The following is an 18,315-nucleotide window of genomic DNA, read 5'->3' as shown; positions in this document are numbered from 1 at the left end:
AGACCCCGCCTTCCATTCTTCTCCAACCCCCGCTACATTCGCTAACTACCACCCGCAACGCATTCCCCCCTATACTTACATTAGTTACCCCACCCCATTAGTTCCCCTCGTTTCCTTAGAGGCGACCCTTAGGGGCGACTACAGAGGAAGTTTGGGAGAAAATTCACCTCAGCACTGATATTTTAACCTAAAATATACCCACGATAGAGACGCAACACATGCTTCTCTGGGGAAAAAAGTTGTAAAAATCACTTTTACTACGGAAAAAAGGCATCAAAAATATATTTCTTACATAATCACTTCCATAAACTTGAGCATCAACTGGATACCTGGCAAATATAAGATTATTCTTTATTTAACCCCTTGTATTATATAGTGGCTTTCACTTTCCACTGGGCACTAAGGAAATGCCAAGGTAGATATTTCAGAAATGGAATGTAATATTGAAATATATATGCAGAGGTTTCATAAAGTCAAGCCTGAAGTTATCAGTTATATTTTGGAATGTAAGAGATCGAAATCATTGATCAATTCTTCCAAAGGTAATGGCTGAAGTACGAATTTTGTTACATTTACGCAGTCGAAGGCTGTAGAATTGTATTTTTTCATTGTGTATAAATAATTTCAGTTATTTTATGTTTTCGAGAATGTAGACAATGGTTTTGTCTTCTAAGTTTTTGATCACGCTCAATTTTATTGAATATTTTGAGACGTGAGCTTTGGCATTGCTTTATTTACACTATTCTGTGGGAGTAGGTGCTCTGACGAATAAAAAATACTAATTCTATTTCATCATCATTTTCATACAGCCAAGCCTTGTCTCTGCAGCAATACGTCTCTTTTCCTTATAGTCCTCCATTTGGAATCACTTTTAAATCACAGCCCTTTTACTACCTCATGCATACCTTTGAAATACTTAATACAGACACCTTTGCATGGAGCCCAACGCATAAGCAGGTACAGCGGAATTTAACGGGCAGTATATTTTCTTGTTTCGTAACGCCATCAGAAATGCTGCTTTATGTTGAAGCTGGAAACTATCTCAGCTATGCATGAGTCAGTTTGCGGGTAGGCACGGTGGCAACCAATCATGATTCTGGCAGGGAAGAAGAATTGGCAAGAAAGATGTGGCAATCCTTCTCACAGTTAACACTACTTGTGGTTCATGAAGGTTTGCAATAGATTTTATACTTATCGATAGGTAATCGTCTACTTGGGAACCGTCAACGGGACATCATTTTATCCCAAACATCATTAGTTCCACCTCGGTTCAGCCCTCACATATATTCCAAGTTTTTCTTCCGTTCCTTATGTAAATCCACTCTTCACCGTTTACAAAATGAGAGAGATTTTTTTCCATCCGCACACACTCGATATGGGCTCTTTGCCTTTGTCGTGAACGCCTATTATTCGCGTCGTCCTCATTATTGCTACAGCTGCTATGTGAGTCGAGAGACCCCTCGGGTGTCAATCATGTCCAAATAAGACAATCGCGCCCATCAAATTGCTTCCGTCACTGAGCACCCAACATCAACCTCTCGAGTTTCCCTTTCAATGAGATTGGACGGCTTCAATGTGTTGATTTCCTTCTGCCCGAAGCTAAAGTTACACCCCTCTTATTTACTCTTCCTATGACGACCATTAAATAAATAACAATAATTATAAAATTCATTGAAAATTTTTATAGTAAAATCACCATAAATTATGATTATTTAATAACGATTAGAACTACAGGCAGTCGAAGGATATATAAGAGTAAAATAATAATTATTCCATAATCTTATTCAATTCTCAATCTCATTCCTTTTGATAACAGCGAATTATATAATCCAATCACAGAAGTCGGTGCGCCGTATTATTATGGTCTATTTATGTTGTTCATCTCTTTCCATGTAAAAACGTGAAAATTTAAACATTTAACTAAAATGAAAAATTTAAAGGTGCAGTAATTGCGAATTATTTTTCAATGACCGATCAAATATCCACATAAGCTCTATATAGGAGCATAGTTTGAAACTTTTACAATGAGACATACGGTAAAGATGGGCAAATAAGGTCTCAGATTTCCCCAAACATGAATAAGGTATATGAGATCGGGAGATTGCAGAAGAAGTTGGTTCATTCTAGACAAACGTACGGCGGCATTGAATCAAGCAAGACTAGTAAACGAAGTAATCACGATCAAATCATTAGCCTGTAGGCAACATATCGAAATGTGTTTTTTTTGCAACGGACCAGACACTCGATGACCAGGTGCGAGAAATGGGCCGTTACGGTATTGGAAGCAATCACTAATCCGAGGGGCGTAAATTAAAGGAAATCACACCTCCTCCGGGCACGCCGAACAAGAAAATTCGATCACGCCCATCACACCCCGCCTTTAATTACGGAATCCCGTGAGGGGAGACGAGCGAATGTGAGGGAGATTAAGCGGAATTAAATATATAAAAAATCTTTCTCGCGCCGTAAATGGAAGTGAGCGTGGGGTTAAAATCAACGAAGAGAGAGCGCACGGCAATGTGGGAAAGGAAAAATCTTCGAATTTAATCGTCCCCGGCAGGAAAGTTTAGAAGGAGACAAGAATTTCATTAAGCGGTAGAAGGAGCAAGGTGAAGAGAGCGGTACACACTCACTCGAGTGCAAGTTTGCGAAAACACAAAAAAAACAACACACACACACACGCGCGTACACACAGAAGGAAGACGAAGGAGTTGAAGGAGGCGCAGGGGAAAAATAAATGAAGAAAGCTTTCCGCTCACTCCCTTGAAATGTTTAGCCGTTGGCACAAACAGGAGGAAACTAAGGGGTCCGAAAAACACCTCATTTCCCTTAAGAAGATGCTCGACCGAGGCCGCATTGCGTGAAAAAAAGCAATCGGAAAAATAAATGAAATCGAGGTGCGCAAGACTGTAAATTCCGTCTTGTTCTAATTTCCTTTAATCCGCGCGAGAACGTGGACACAAGTTATCAGGGACTTCGGAATGCAGAGGCTGAAAGGAACTAATCGGCGTGTTATTATGCGGTACTATAAATGAAATCCCAGATCTCTATTTTTTTCGGCTCTTACCCATCCTCTTCTGTCGTCTAACGTTATACGGCGCGGAAACGTGGACACTAAGGAAGAACGAGAGAAGACAGGAGGCGTGGATGGAGAGGAGGAGGAGCGACGAAGTGCTGGACATGGTGGGTGAGGAGAGGCAGCTTTTAGATGAGATATGAAGAAAACGGAAGGTATGGATGGAGAGAGTACTTAGCGGAGAGGGGATGTTGAAAAGGGAGTTGGAGGTTAGAATGTTTGGTAAATGAGGGAGGGGAAGGAAGAGAATAGGTTTTTTTTTGATATATTGAAAGGTAGTAGGCCTTATAGTGAATTGAAGAGGCAAATACTTGAAGTAAGGGAAGGTCCTCTGAATGCTTCCTAAATACTCTATGGAAGTCTACCTTAATCGGTAGAATACTTTTAATGATACCCATCCTCTGGAGGATGTAGGGGCCCATTGGGTAGAGAGTCGGACCACTGACCGGAGGGTCTTCTATTCATATCCCGGCTGAAGCCTTCAGATACACCATCATCGAATAGAAAGATAGTCCAGGGCAATGAATTGGCACCCATACTCTTAATTTCAGAATTTCATTCGATGTTGCTTACGCTAGGGTGAGCATCATCAATCCAATCCAATTGATAGGTTGAACCGCGAAGGGAGTAATGAAATAGTGCGATTGAAAAATATCATCAGGTTGCTACAGAGAAATCCTTGGCAAACATAACTAAGCTTTATTGGGATGGTTCAAAACACATTCTATTTTACGACATGCTTTCCAGGTTGGTTTCAGATAAAACTTATCGTGAGGGGGCGCAGCGCCTTGCTTTGGTTTGGCCCGACGTGACGTTTCGTGATTCACTCCCAGACACTCCTTTACAGCTATACGACTCTCTCAAAATGCCATCACTTTTTCCAAGTGCAATTTTCCAAGCATGCAAATAAAAAAAAACTCATAATCTATTCCGTTCGAAATTCATATCCATTACTGAAATTGCATACAGGAAATCAATAATTTGAAAATGGTCGTTTATTAAAGTCATTACTCCTCTACTTAAAATATTTTCGCGATAGATTTACTGTCTCGACAAAATGATTCATTTCCTCAGTTTTGATGGCATCGGTCACCTTAAAAATATCCCGTTAATATAAAGTTAAAATACTTGAAAACGATATGTAGGTATTGAAAATTGTCGTAGAAGTTGCGAAACAGTTTCCATCACCTCTTACCCAGAGGAGTTCTTCAACGTAAATAATAACTTGGTAAACAAGGAAGAAATTACTTTCAATATTTGACTCTCACACAAGAACCTAATTACTTCCACAGGTGGATACCTCATGGCTTACGCGAGGTTACCCACACGACTTCACACCCGAAATGGGCTCTTTGTACACCGAAATTTAGGTTTTCCTTAATTAAGAGTGAAATAATTTTTTCTTCTGACATATAAGAGGGGATTCTATACGTTAGAAGATTTTATTATCTGTTTGAGTCAGGAAAAAGGCCATTTAGCTCTCGGGGCCGTAAATCCCTCGATCCCTTATCATTTGATACTCAGTCGAAAAATTTACTCTCTATTCTCACTAACGGAGTCATATATTGAGACGAGATATATATTTGTCCATTCCTCTCCCCCCCTCTCGATCCCAATCCACTCTCACTCAATCTCCAGGGAAAGAGGAAGAGCTTGAGTATTGCCTCTCTGACTTCACTCACTTTTCCAACGGAGTTGTTTAGTCTGGGAATCTCCCGTCCCTTCTCCAGTTCTGCTCAGTACTCTTTCCCCTTCCACCTTTCTTACTAGTGTCGGCGTCATTGGTAGAATTAAATTTTGTTTGCATTCTACGCCGTATTTGCTGCAATCAAACAATATAACCCCAAAAGCGACGTTTCGCGTGATTTATCACTAGAATAATCTCTTGAGATATTATAAAAATAAATGAATCAATCTCGAACGCATTTTGATCCATTTATAAAAGGACTTTTCTCCAGTATGCGCGAATTTTTTTTATCTATGGAGTAATATCAATACAGTTTCATGAATGGTTACTGGCTAATGATTCATCACTGTAAAAGGCGGACGTTAAAAAGTCAAGTTTAACGCATTTTACTGAATTTTTTGAGTTTTCGTATCAATCGAACATTTATGATATATAGTTAATAAACTTTAACCTGTGTCTTTTTTTTTCAAAATTCCTCCATTTCATCGTCTTTTTCCTTATTTTCGGACTATTTTATGAGTTAGGATAAGGAACGTGAGACCCATTAGTTATCTTCCGATGATATCAACTTTTCTCCCTTCGGGCCTTCTTAGGAGTCTGAGTAGCAGAGAGTTGAAGTTCGAAAATGCTGCGGCAGCAACAGAAAGATATGTGTGAACATTAATAGAGAAGGGACAAAGAAACAAAGAGTTTGATTAATTCAAGAAGTTCCACCGAGTTCCGTGCAACTTCAATGGCATTCATCAATTTATTACTCCATCAAATTTACCCCTGCTCTATGTCGATGACTTAAGCCAGCCCCTTGTAACTAAGCCTCAGGGCATGTCCGTTTGATGGAGTCAGTTCATAGCTGTGGCCGGTAAGAGCGGCACCACTCCAAAAGCCAATCTGGAGCATTACGTTGGTTAGCACACCAATGTTTCTTCTAGGTCAGGGGTTCCCAAACTGGGGGGCGCGCCCCCCTGGGGGGGCGTGGAGAAAGTTTAGGAGGGGCGTGACACCAAAATGAAATAAAAAAATTACAAAAAGAATTTCCTCAGATATGTACAATTATTGAATCTTTCCATTCTGCGTTACCGCATTCAACAGTGAACAAAAAAATCTACCTATTCACCGTATCAAGTAGGTACAAGTACATACTTGTACGAGTACAAGTACTTGTACAAGTAGGAGTTGGTATGTACGGCACCGTGAAAATAGGGTATTGCAAAATGGAAAGCTGATATGTGTAGCGGGGGGGCGTGGTACAAAAAAGTTTGGGAACCCCTGGTCTAGGTAATAGATACCTATTTGGTGGTGAAAACCGTTCGTTAATTCTGTAAAATACAGATGACATCTTAATTAGATGCACGAAATGAAGCGTCATTGAAAGAGTGCAGTGATTTTATGATGTGAAACGGGATAGGTGTAACGATGACGAGACATTGAAAGCGTAATTATTATTTCTTGATTGAAGCTTTCGCGGCTCGTGATGATTAAAAATAAGTCACATACGGGTGTGTGCCGCGTGTCGTGATGGAGATTGCCCCGACGTTTCGCGACCGACTGCTGGTCACTTTTTCATGTGAATAATGCTGGAATTTGTTTTTGCTGCCTTTTCATATTTCAGGTGGGAGGGGTGGGCGGAGGGTGCGAGGAGTTAGGACTGGAGGGGGAAGATAACGAAATGTTGCGGATGACTGGGTTCTTGAAAAAGTGACCAGCAGTCGGTCGCGAAACGTCGAGAAACGTAATTATTATATTCGCATCAGTACTGGGGTGAATTAGTATTCATGAATTACGAAACATAGAAAGAAAAAACACCTTTAATTGTAAAATACGCAACTAATTTTCCCAGGCATTGTGAACAGGAACTTCCGTGTTTCAGAGTGGCCTAGGGGAACCTTTTACTTCCAGAGGAAATAATTTGGTCCAAGCGGGTACCGTAAAGCAAACGAAATAAGACTGAAAACATCTTTATGAATATTGCATTCACAACTACCACCCGAAAATGCTTTCCCCAAACCTGGTGGCTGACCATCAGGCTGAAATCCTATCGGGGTACAGGTTTGTGTCATTCATCCCATTTTTCTGGATCCGACGGCATTTTAAAGAAAACAATGTTTCACCGTAGAACTATCGTAGCCTGTGGAAAAATTCAGCAAAGCACACGACCATGGAATGCCAATGAAAGAGATAAATAAATCAAATAATCCGAAGTTATATAGTAATACTACAGGAGTATATTTAACCCTCCGTTGGTCTCCTTGGCGTCTACCAAACACTAAGCCATTTTCTTTTCTTTATCCACATCGTGTTTTCAAAGTTAGGAAACTGTCCATCCTTGTATCTAATTATTTTATGCTTCTTAATTAATCTCCAATATGACTTTATGTTTCGTCACATTTCTGGAATTAATACGATTATTTTGTTGCTTTTGGCGTCTGGTAGACGCCACGCGAGAACTTGAGGTACAATACGTTATATCCTAATTCCCTCGCGATATTCATTGCAAAGTTTTTAAATGCGTTTAATAATTAAAACAAACATTATCAACAACTATTTAAAGCATTATATTTGGGGTACATATTATATGCGAATGATTTTTTGTAGTTAATACAGTTATTGTTACTGGCATGTGTTTCCTTTAACCACTGCTAAATGGCGTCTGTGAGACGCCGCGCGAAAAATAGCGTTCCAAAATGTGACGCAACTGACGGATTAAGACGAAGTCAATGAAGATTTAGACTTAAGTTTAGATTTAAGTTAAGAGGTTAAGATTAGACTACACTTTCTCTCAGAAATCAGGGCTGAATCATTTGCTCAGCCCTCTTGAGCTAGGTTCCTCTGTACATCGCGCTACCACCAAAACTAAGCGGAGAACTGAGGAACTGGCTCCAAGAAATGAACAAGGAACACGGAAGGCTGGGATAGGAAGTTACCTCGGGCTGCTTTAGGCTATTGTTATTATAGTATTCTACCGATTAAGGTAGGTTTCCATGAAGTGTTCAAGAAGTGATCTGGAAGCCTCCCTTTCCTTCCAGCAGTTCCTTCTTTAATTCACTGTAAGGCCTAATCCCTTTCAATCTATCTAAAAATCCTATTCTTTTCCTTCCTCTCCCTCGTCTCCCTAATATTATAGCCTCTAACACCATTTTCAACATCCCCTCTCCGCTAAATATTCGCTCCATCCATACATTCTATCTCCTCCGTATCTCACCTAAAAGCTGCCTCTCCTCGCTAACTATATCCAGCACTTCGTCGTTCCTTTTCCTCTCCGTCCATTCTTTAGGCTATTAAATAATTTTAAAAATATATGACAGTTCTCAATTCAAAATATTTCCAAGCATTAGAAACTTCACTCCCACCTTGTTTTTGCTAAGATAGGCGAAACAGATAGAGAGGTTCGTGGCACCGACAATGAAGAGACAGACAAAAACAGCGATGGCGAGCAAAGTGAAAGAAATACTGGAGTGCGATGATATGGCAAGGGAGGAGAGAGAGTGAGGTGGAGGAAGTAATTTAGGATCGGAAAAATGCGTGCTTCCTCCTTTCGGAAAAATGTGCCCCCGGGGACCCAAACATCAGAGCAGGAGCGAGATAAAAAAAAGAGACGAACAAAAAAAAAAAAGAAATGCGAAGGCAAGAGTAACGTACACGCATTTTTTCATTCCTGATTTGGAGGCGCACCAGATAGCGCCGGGAGGGAGGAAAGGAAAACGAGGCCGAATTGGGAGGAAAAAGGATTGAGAAGTGCGCTGCTCCGGGATTTATTTATTCATTTTTCTTTGGGAGAGGCGGATGCGTGATCGATGGCGAAAACAATTACACCCTCAAGAGCCACCGTCTTACGGGGAGGAGCCGAAAATGTACATGGCATACTCTACATCTCCATCCTCTCCCATCTTCTAACTACAAATGCTTGCTTTAAAAAGTTTGGCAGAGTAGAGCAGGAGTACGCACGCTCATGGAAAAAAGGCTCTCCCCAATTCAAGTGAAGCACAGAAGAAAGTAGAGATACATGCGGAAGTAAAAAAATAGAGGCTCGGATGAAGGAGCACAATTGAATAACATCGAGATAATGACTTGCCTGCAGTCAAGTTTTCGGCTCGGGGTTCCGTATAGTTTATGTAGACAGGAAATTGCTCGAAAAAAATCATCTATAATATCCTCTCAAATATAGTTTTACCTGCCGTTATTAAAGCGAAGGCGGTACAATGAACCGACTTCCAGAGACGGTAACTTTGTGAGATGCAATTTTATGGCAGACTCGCAGTCTCTTTTTTTTTTTGTGGTTAATTGAATTTTGAGAATTTTGTGCGTCGGCTCAGTTAGAGAAAATGGTAGACATGCTAATCGAATAGCGAAAGACGCTCACATTAAATATTCTTATTGTAGTGACGCAGAGCGTAATCGGCTGAACTGAGGGCATTTTTCCACGTACTTAATACTACATTAAAATCAAGCAATCGTAATAGAAATGGATGGTTGGTTGATGATAATCATCCCAACAGCAGCTTAATAACTAAATAACTAATGATCAGTCTTACCAAATAGCTTAACGTATATGCCATTGCAATTTCACATTAAGATATTTAATGGGGAGATCTTTACAGCCATGTTGGTTAAGACATGGAGTTGATGATCCCCTTTTGCTGAAAGAGCTTGCAAAGGTACAGATAATTCGTAATTATAACTTAAGTATTTATTATAAGAAATGAATAAATAACTACTACTAAATAATTTTATCTCAAATTCGCTCGCAAATACACTTGAAAATACGTTCGCGCTCCGCCGACCCAAGAACGGTTATCATTTTCAGCCGAAAGCTCTCTGTTTGCTCACCAATCAATCAATATGCTGGGATTTTTCAAGCCGTAAGCATTAGATGGATGAATCGGAGAGTGACTGGTGTGTGCGACAGAAGTATCGGCTGAGCGCGTACCATTTCTTCGGTAAATTCAGGCTAAGTTTTAAAATACTTCACCTTGACATAATGCAATATGCTCTTAGAGTTACATGTCGATAAAAGTGTATGTCGTGAAACTTTTTTCATCATGCAGAATTATATTTCCTACCTCGCATCTCCGGAAAAGAATTTATGCGGTGGGGTTTCATTTTAAGCTATTTTTGGACATAGAAGTAATCACAGAATCCATTCATCCAATCATTCTAAATTGACTGGTACAAGTTTTTCGGAAACAAGCATTGACGACTTAATTGAATCCCATGAAATTAGAGCAATTCAGGTATAAGAGTGGGTGTACCTGTTATTAGATTGTGATGTAATATAGATGTCATGATGATTTTGTGTCCTCATTCAGATCCATGCCGTGCCAAGAAGACTGAGATGTAATACAGCATTAAATAATAAGTAACCATGATAAATTTACCATCCCAAAGGAAACATTTACGTTTCGGCTCAATTGACAAATGAAAATGTACTTTCAAGGCCAGATAGTTAATTATTAGAATCATTTAGAATCAATATTGCATACATAGGAATAATTACCTCGGTATTTGAACCCGAAATTTGCGATCAGTGATGCAAAACTCTACTCAATCGGCACCTACACTCCCCAGAGAATAGGAAAGAACGACGAGAAAAACCGAGTGCCGAGTAGTTCTCCATTAGAACGCATGCCATATCTTGTATCTTAAATTATGATTAAATAAAAAAGATATTCAGCATTCCGCATTCAAATGAAAGCTGTCTTAAACCACGCAATAAAATTTATATACCCCTATTTTAAATTGGTATTGATTCTCACCAAAATAAATTTCCAAAGGAAGTGTCAGGCGTTAGGTTAAATCATTGCGGTGGCACGAGCGGAAGTTTTCGCCAGGGAACGCAAGCGCAAATAAGCCCTCAACGGTAAAGAGTTATCGAATATCGTCCAGGTACACGATTTCTCTCTCTTCACGCTCACAAACATACCGAAATTAATATGCATACATTTTGCATGGGACGCGGATTTCCCACGAGGAATAGCGAAAAGGAAACACAAAAAAAAATCGTCGCAGGGGACGGTCGATTCCTTGCGGCTCTTCAGGCGTTTTCCCCCGCGAAACGAAATGAACATTTTTCATGCGGGAGCGGCCACGCGTGGCGATACGCACGCAATCACTCGGGAATCCACTCGACTATGAGAGGAGGCTGCGGGAAGCGAACGATATCCGACCCACCCACGAGTCTTCATGCCTCCTGCGCCACCCGCCCACACCTCATCGGAGAGAGAAACCAATATTGCAAATGTCTAAGGTTTTCATTTTTCCCGCCTAACGACCCGTGAAGAGGCGCGACCACACGCCAAGGACCCCCACGGAACACAAGCGGACCACACAGAACCCCCTTCACGGCCGGAGCAATCCACCCCGTGCCTCTTTATTGGATTCTCGGATTCGATCACTTTTCCGCCCCTTTCCTGAGTATGGGTGATATTTGAAGGCCTAACCGTTAGAATGCGGCGTCATTATCCATCACGGAGGAAGATATTATTCGGGAGTTATGAGTAGGTAGCAAGCATCCAGTTTAACATATACCCCTAGTGCATAGACCGAAATATTTACATATGAAGCAAGCTATCATGTAAATAAATCAATTAGTCTAGTTTATCACAATATCTACTTCCCTCTCGGGTAGTCTCAGCCCGGAGATCCGAATGGGGGACTAGTTTACCTCATTTTTTTACCTCAGGAATATTTAACCTGAGAGAATTCCATCATGTCAGATATTATAAGTTGGAGTAGGTAGCTGCGACTCCTCAGGATAATAATGTGGTGGTTTCCCCTTACATTGCAGCAATGCAGCCTTTAAAGTAAATGTTACCACGCCTGAAGTGAAATGAGTGTCGCTGTACTGACCCCCGTGGTCTCCACCTTCACTCATATGAAGAAGAGCTGCTGCCCTCTCCCCCGGGTGATTTGAGGCATAATTGTTGTCGGCCTCCCATCGCCAAGTCACGGTATCTTCACAGGTTTAATGTATCATTTAGATGGTCTATCTCACCCAGGGATAGATCCACGCCACCTCGGAATGCCGCTGCTTTTAGTCCACGACTGCTTATTCGACAAGTAATTTCTCCTATATCGCAGCTAACCTCTAAGATCTAGAGATTGACCCACCATCCCCAACCCGGTGGACGCACTCGGTGGCTTACAGCTCAGCCGCGAGAGAAAAATCGAGAGCTGCGTCAAACCAATCTTAGGATTATTGACTAATGATGATGATGATGATGATCTATTCCGCAACCAGGACATTGGTTGTTCCTCTTATTTGCCGTGTAATCTAGCTTCTATATTCTCTTACAGACACAAGTCTCGAAAACCTCCAGTCATTTCTCGTCCTCCCTCCTCAGTGTCCAGGTTTCTTCAACATAAAGCGCTATTTCTGATAAAATTCTCAAAAAATCAAGACCCTTCACAAGCCTTTTGTAAATAGTTTCATTGTGGTTAGAGACCCGATCGCACGCAAGCCCCACCACCACAGAACACACACAGCCTCTCCTATGTGGTAACCGGAGCATTCCTCCCCGAGACTCTTCATTGGAATCCAAATTCGATCACTTTTCCACCTTTTTTCGGAGTTTGACACGCTTTCCTTTTCGTCTTCATGAGCCGAAGCGGGAGATTTTGGGTGGTATTTGAAGGCTCAGCCGTTAAAATGCGGTGGCGGTATGTAGCCGGCATTCAGAAAAAATAAATAGAGCATGAAACTAGAGCGGAAGAATTTACATAACAAGCAAGCCATCATATAAATTAATTTATTCTCTGTGGTATAACCGCGATATTTTTCGTCCCTCCTCTTCGTCGTCTTCTTTACCTTCTTTATTCTTATTATCTTCTTATGCCATTTATCGTCCTCCGTTTTCAGTGTTCACATTTCTGCGCCCTTAAGCGAAATCATTTTTGTCTCAAGCGGGACAGCAAAAATATCAAAATAATATTCATCCCGGCAGAACAGTATATCACATATTTTTCAAATTTCTCGCATCGCACGGTCATTAGATACAGACGACTTGAATAATTATTCATTTTTCAAAATATGTCGTGAAATTTTAAGCTTTTTAGCAAATATTTAAGTGTGAAATCAATCCCTAATGAATATTGGTCACTCCACCCAGTTTAACGTCATCAAATTGTGCTGCATTTACTTAGCGAGAAGATTTGCTTTTAATTGTGCCACCCCTTCATGAGGCAACGCTTCCTAATCATCATTACGCAGAATCCTGTGGATGGTCACTCTCAACACAGCTTTATTATAAGGCAATCTAGAAGACTGTTGTGACGCAGCCAGCCGCGACAGCACGATTTCAGCTTCTTTCCAATCACGTCGCGATGGAGATAGCGGCTTTATTGGATGTAAGTCTTTTAAGGATATAAATTTAGTGATAAAGGAAGCTGCTGATAGGCACATGTGGAAATAAACTCCTTCATTGAACTCGTACTCATCCCCGGTCGCGTCGCTTCCTATATTGAGACGAAACATGAGAATAAAGTATTGGCAACAAGTTAAAAATCACTTTCATTGATAATATGAAGAGAAATTTAAGAAAAAACATTATTAATGATATTTGAAACATTTCCAAACCTATGTCAAAAACATTCCTTCAACTTATCAACTCTACATCACTCTGGATATATTCTCCTTATTACAACCATATAACCCATACTCTACAACTCTAAAATGCTGACATTCAATTTGTTTTTTTTTCCTAACGCATTCCAAAAACTACGTCACATTCATTTCCACCTATTCGTCGGCACACTATCGCTCAGACTATATAATCCGCATTACAATAAATCGTACTCTACACCTCCCTCTAAAATGCTGAAGATTCAACTTGTTTTTTTTTTCATTTTCGTACACCGCACTCAAAAATAACAGAGACTTTCACGAATTAATGCGAAGGAAGGAAGCATGCATCCATCCTATCACGAATTTCAACTCTCCCTTTCACTTAGAACCTCTCTCTTTCTCTCGCCTTTCCCTTTCATTCCCCGCACCCGAATTCATTCCATTCTTCATTCTCTCTCGTCGTCGCCTCTTCCTCCTTCGATCGACACGTTTGGAAACCTTTCACCTCTGATCATCCCCTCAATCAATCTCGTATCTCCATTGACCCTCGATCGATGCTCTCCCACGCTCCGCATCCAGCCCCTTGTATCGTGTGTATTCTCAACCTCTCAGAGGACGGCGACGCAACGAGCGAATCTACAAATGTCTTCGGAGAATGGTGGTATCATCATTGTTCACGCTCCCCTGAGCTTGAAGCGACTTTTTTTCCACGCAATAAATTTTCATTCTTCTCAATAATTAAGAAATACCAGATAAAAAATATGGATATAGATTAAAATTCGATTATTCTTTGGGGTTGAGAGAAATTTCACGGAGACAATGAGATGAAAGACCGAAAAAAATCGCGATATTATTTACTAATGATTTAAAAAACCTGTTTCTTCACACCTGTGGTCATTGATTTGCTTAAAAAAGCACTTAGTTCCTGGTTATTCCTAAAGCTAAACTGCAAATTTTCCCTGTTTAAAATTAATACGGCGCAATAGAAACCAACTATATATTTCACATAATATTCTTAGGTAAATATTTCCAGTACGTTCGTAGAATGAATTGCAGCTATCGTAATCATTAACACGAGACCTACGCATGGACCAAGGATGTATGATTACTCGAAGCATGATATATATTCCAATTGTACCTGTAGGAAGGGAACTTTAGAGTTTTTACGTTACTAACAGAATATCGGAGAGATGAGAAGGTAAAAATATGAGGATTTAAATTGAGCCATTTTTCTACCCTTTTACTTGCTTTGTTTTTCGCTTTATTTTGCCTTTTTTGAGCAATATCGGAAGGAAGAGTTGCAGGAGGGATTTCTACGGAATAGGATCGAAGTGCAACGGGGCATGCGACGCAGGTCGAGGAATGAGTGATTGTGATTGGGAGGCCGTCGAGGAGTAGTGTAGAGCTGGAAACAGCCGCGAACTGAAACAAGTGACACACGATTTGACCCACGAGTCCGTCACGCTACGACGGAGAAAGTGTCCACGGGGAGTGCCTTCTCCTGCGGTGCGGAATGTTTCGTGGCGATTTCATGCTGCTTCGTAGATTTTGGAGACAGAGAAAGATCGGTGATACGGGGGAGGGGCGTGGTGGCCAATCATCCAGATGTATAAGGAGGGGGAAATCGCCGAGGGGATGAGGTTTGATCGGAAACAACTTTGCGTGTATATAGTGATAGACGAGATAGTTGGCAAAATATTATGCATTGCAATGTGTTTGAATAAAGAAAACGTCGAAGGAAGCCTAACCCGCACTCAGTAAGCTATCGAATCAACGAGCGAATCCATTATTCTGTAATTTATGGAGCAAAATTGTTTGAGGATGTCCCTCGGGGTCAGGCACGTGGGTATCTTTTGCAAGCGTTCGATCAATTTTCAATGGAAAATTGTCCTATTGCTAGGCACAAAGAAGACTAAACATGAATTTACGGGCTGAAACGGCTTTTGATATGAGTGTTTTTTTAAGCAGAGAGATGAATAACATTTCATCATGGTAAACAAAAGAGCATTTGAGAAAAAAGGAGCTAACAAAAAATTAATTTATCTAATGACAACTCTTAGCGATACATCTTCCCCAATCAAATGAAGGACTTAGGCAATTGAGTGCAGTGTCCCTATTCCATGAGCTACTTGGTTTCGCTGAAGACTAAGTGGGTTATCTTGCTATACACACGTTTTCGAGATAATGGTTTCATATAAATCGGACTGGCAATTTTTTGCAGGGAGCTACAATTAATAAACAGTCTAGCCTGCGAAAATATGAGGATGAGAATTACTCACAGGTACGATACACTACGAATACCTATCAACGTTCGCGTTTCTTACGGATGAGCAATTCGCAATTTCTTTTTCATCAACTTTTGAGGAACTTGAACTGCGTGGATCAAAATCCTCTAGTCATTAAATGCCCAAGAGATTGTTTTAGGTAAAACAAAAGGTAGAAAAAAAGTATGCGTATTTGATATGGTAATACATAGGTGTTTTGACTCCAAACAGTGGGCGTCGATAGTTTGAGTACATACAATTAATACGAGGGTAACTTCTCAAAATAAATTGTAAAAGAAGAAAAGTAATCACATCGCGAGTATCCATACACAAGCTTTTATTCATTACTATCCGCGATATGGATAAAGTAGTTTAGAGTTTAACTCCGCATCAGCAATAAGAGTTTTGGATTGCTAACGCTACACATCAATAGCAGGACTAATGATTAAGTATCATACATTTGCCAGCGTGGGCTTCTCGGTTGACTTTGAGAGCATTGGATAAATTAACGAAAGGTGAGATCTGCAAAAGTTTGCAGTATTTACCACTTGTTCAATAATACCTAGCAACAAATGGATCCATCGCGTGCACTGACCAATCGTTAACAATAAATTCCCTGAGACACATCGGGCAAGGGAATGAATATCACCACCATGAAGTCGATTTCGTCCGCTCCATATTAAAGATTCATCAACTCCATTCATATTCATAGTGCTTTCCTAACCTCCTGTGCTGTTTCCCACGGTCAGTCGAGAATTCATATACGAGACTTTTAGCTACTATTATCACCCGCCCAACCCCCCGTGTCCCCGCGAGCCCAGAGTGAAAGAGAACACAGCAGAAGAATAAAGAACGAGACGCAAGGAAGCAAAACGGGGATCGGGAGTGACGCATGAATGAAGAAAAACAAACGTGGACTAGACAGAGAGAAGATGAAAATGTTTATGGGAGAGCGTGGGTGATTTTGACGCTACCATGGAGGAGATAGCACGGACCCACACGAAGGGAAATATCTGACAGCGGGTAGTAGCAAGAATGAGTGACTACAAGTTAAGGGAACAGTGAACAAACACAGCTATGAGCTAAATGTACTAAGCGTCTTCTCTAATAAAAAATATTTAAAATATACTCGTAAGCAAACATTTCTAAAATATATAAGGATATGCACCGCGCTGAAGCATGACTACCTCACGCAATCTCAGAATATTTCATCGCCATTATAAAACACCTTGAGTGGGATCATAGTCTCTCGGTGTATAAGTATAGGATAGCTAGTTCTTGTAGCGACGATTACATTTTTTTTTAAGAAAATCGGAACAAAATTGTAATTTTATCAGGTACGATTTATTCCTTTGGCTTAGCGTTACAATTAAGTTGGCTACGTTCGAGGTAGGTAAGCTGAGCTACCAGAGTCCGATAAAAGTTAATGAGGAACAATTGAAAAATGCAATTGACATAATTAGTAAGCGAACGTCACAGTTAAGCTCTGGATTTGATTAGAATTATCTTTGGGAGTTATGACTGTATATCTAACTGTGGTTGAACAGCTGCGTGGGGAACTGTTAAAAATTGCCTTAAAACCATCTATGGGAAATTATCATTTGAACAACGAAAACGGTAAGTAAATTACTCTATGTAGCCGTGGAGTACCTTAGTGAGATATAGAATTAAATGAGAGACTTTTGACGTGTATTTTCGGTCATTTTCAATTTAATTTAGATGAGCAATTTTAGATTTCACTAATTTCTATTCCCAAAGGAAATGGCTTCAACAGTCATGTAAGTTAGGGTCGATGCCCATGGTTGGTTTCAGAACGGCGAGGTTATTTTCTTACATGAGACACGCCACAATAACACCGAGAGATCACCGCGCAACAATACGGGATGCGTTAATCCCCATAACTCAGTAGGCAAGGTCTCTGAATATGATGCTGCCTCTTGCACTCCAATTACCGTGAAAGCCTCGGCACCTAAGACCCAGGCGATTCACTCGGGTTACTATATCATTTTCATCCAATATCCGGCATCCCGGATCTAACTTCTTTTCAAAATTCCTAATGGATAGTTAAGCGGATTGCTCAAAGTGCCGCTTCGAGGCTCTGCAATTTTCATTGTCTCGAAAATTCAAACGCAAGGGAGGAATTACCAACAGGTGGAGTGCGTCGTGGTCAGCCGTGAATAAGTTCAACTCTATAGAGAGATTCTCTGGTTAAGCCTGATACCCCTAAAATTGCCTGTACGAGGTGAACTTGACCTTTGGTCACACCAAGTGCACGCAAGCGGTCATCATGCACTCAGTAATTCAAGTGGGGCAAGCTAAAGGCCCTTGAGACCGTGTATTTGCCAGCAGCAATGTTTCGGAGAGTACTGTACACCCATGCTTCTTACATCGTCAATATTCACGCCATTTCAATTCTATGGTGCTCCCGTATCAATTACATAGTGAAACCTGAAATGGCGATGGAAAACGGAAGACACTGAATCCTATACAGTGATTTGGACCAAATGTTTATATTTTCTTATCAAAAAATACATCGATTTCGCTGAAATTCGTTCACCTAATTGGAATGTATCTGCCATAAACTTTCAGGAAATTCAATAAAAAATATTTCTATAGGCAGAAAATTTCTTATTATTTCGAATAAAAAAATTAATTCTTCAACCTTAACAGTTACACTGCGAAGATAAATATTTGATCATTTTACAGATAAGAACACTTAAATAAACCAAAA

The sequence above is a fragment of the Ischnura elegans genome, chromosome 1 (genome assembly GCF_921293095.1).
Source record: "Ischnura elegans chromosome 1, ioIscEleg1.1, whole genome shotgun sequence".
NCBI lineage: Eukaryota > Metazoa > Arthropoda > Insecta > Odonata > Coenagrionidae > Ischnura > Ischnura elegans.
Note: the sequence above shows the minus strand (reverse complement) of the source record.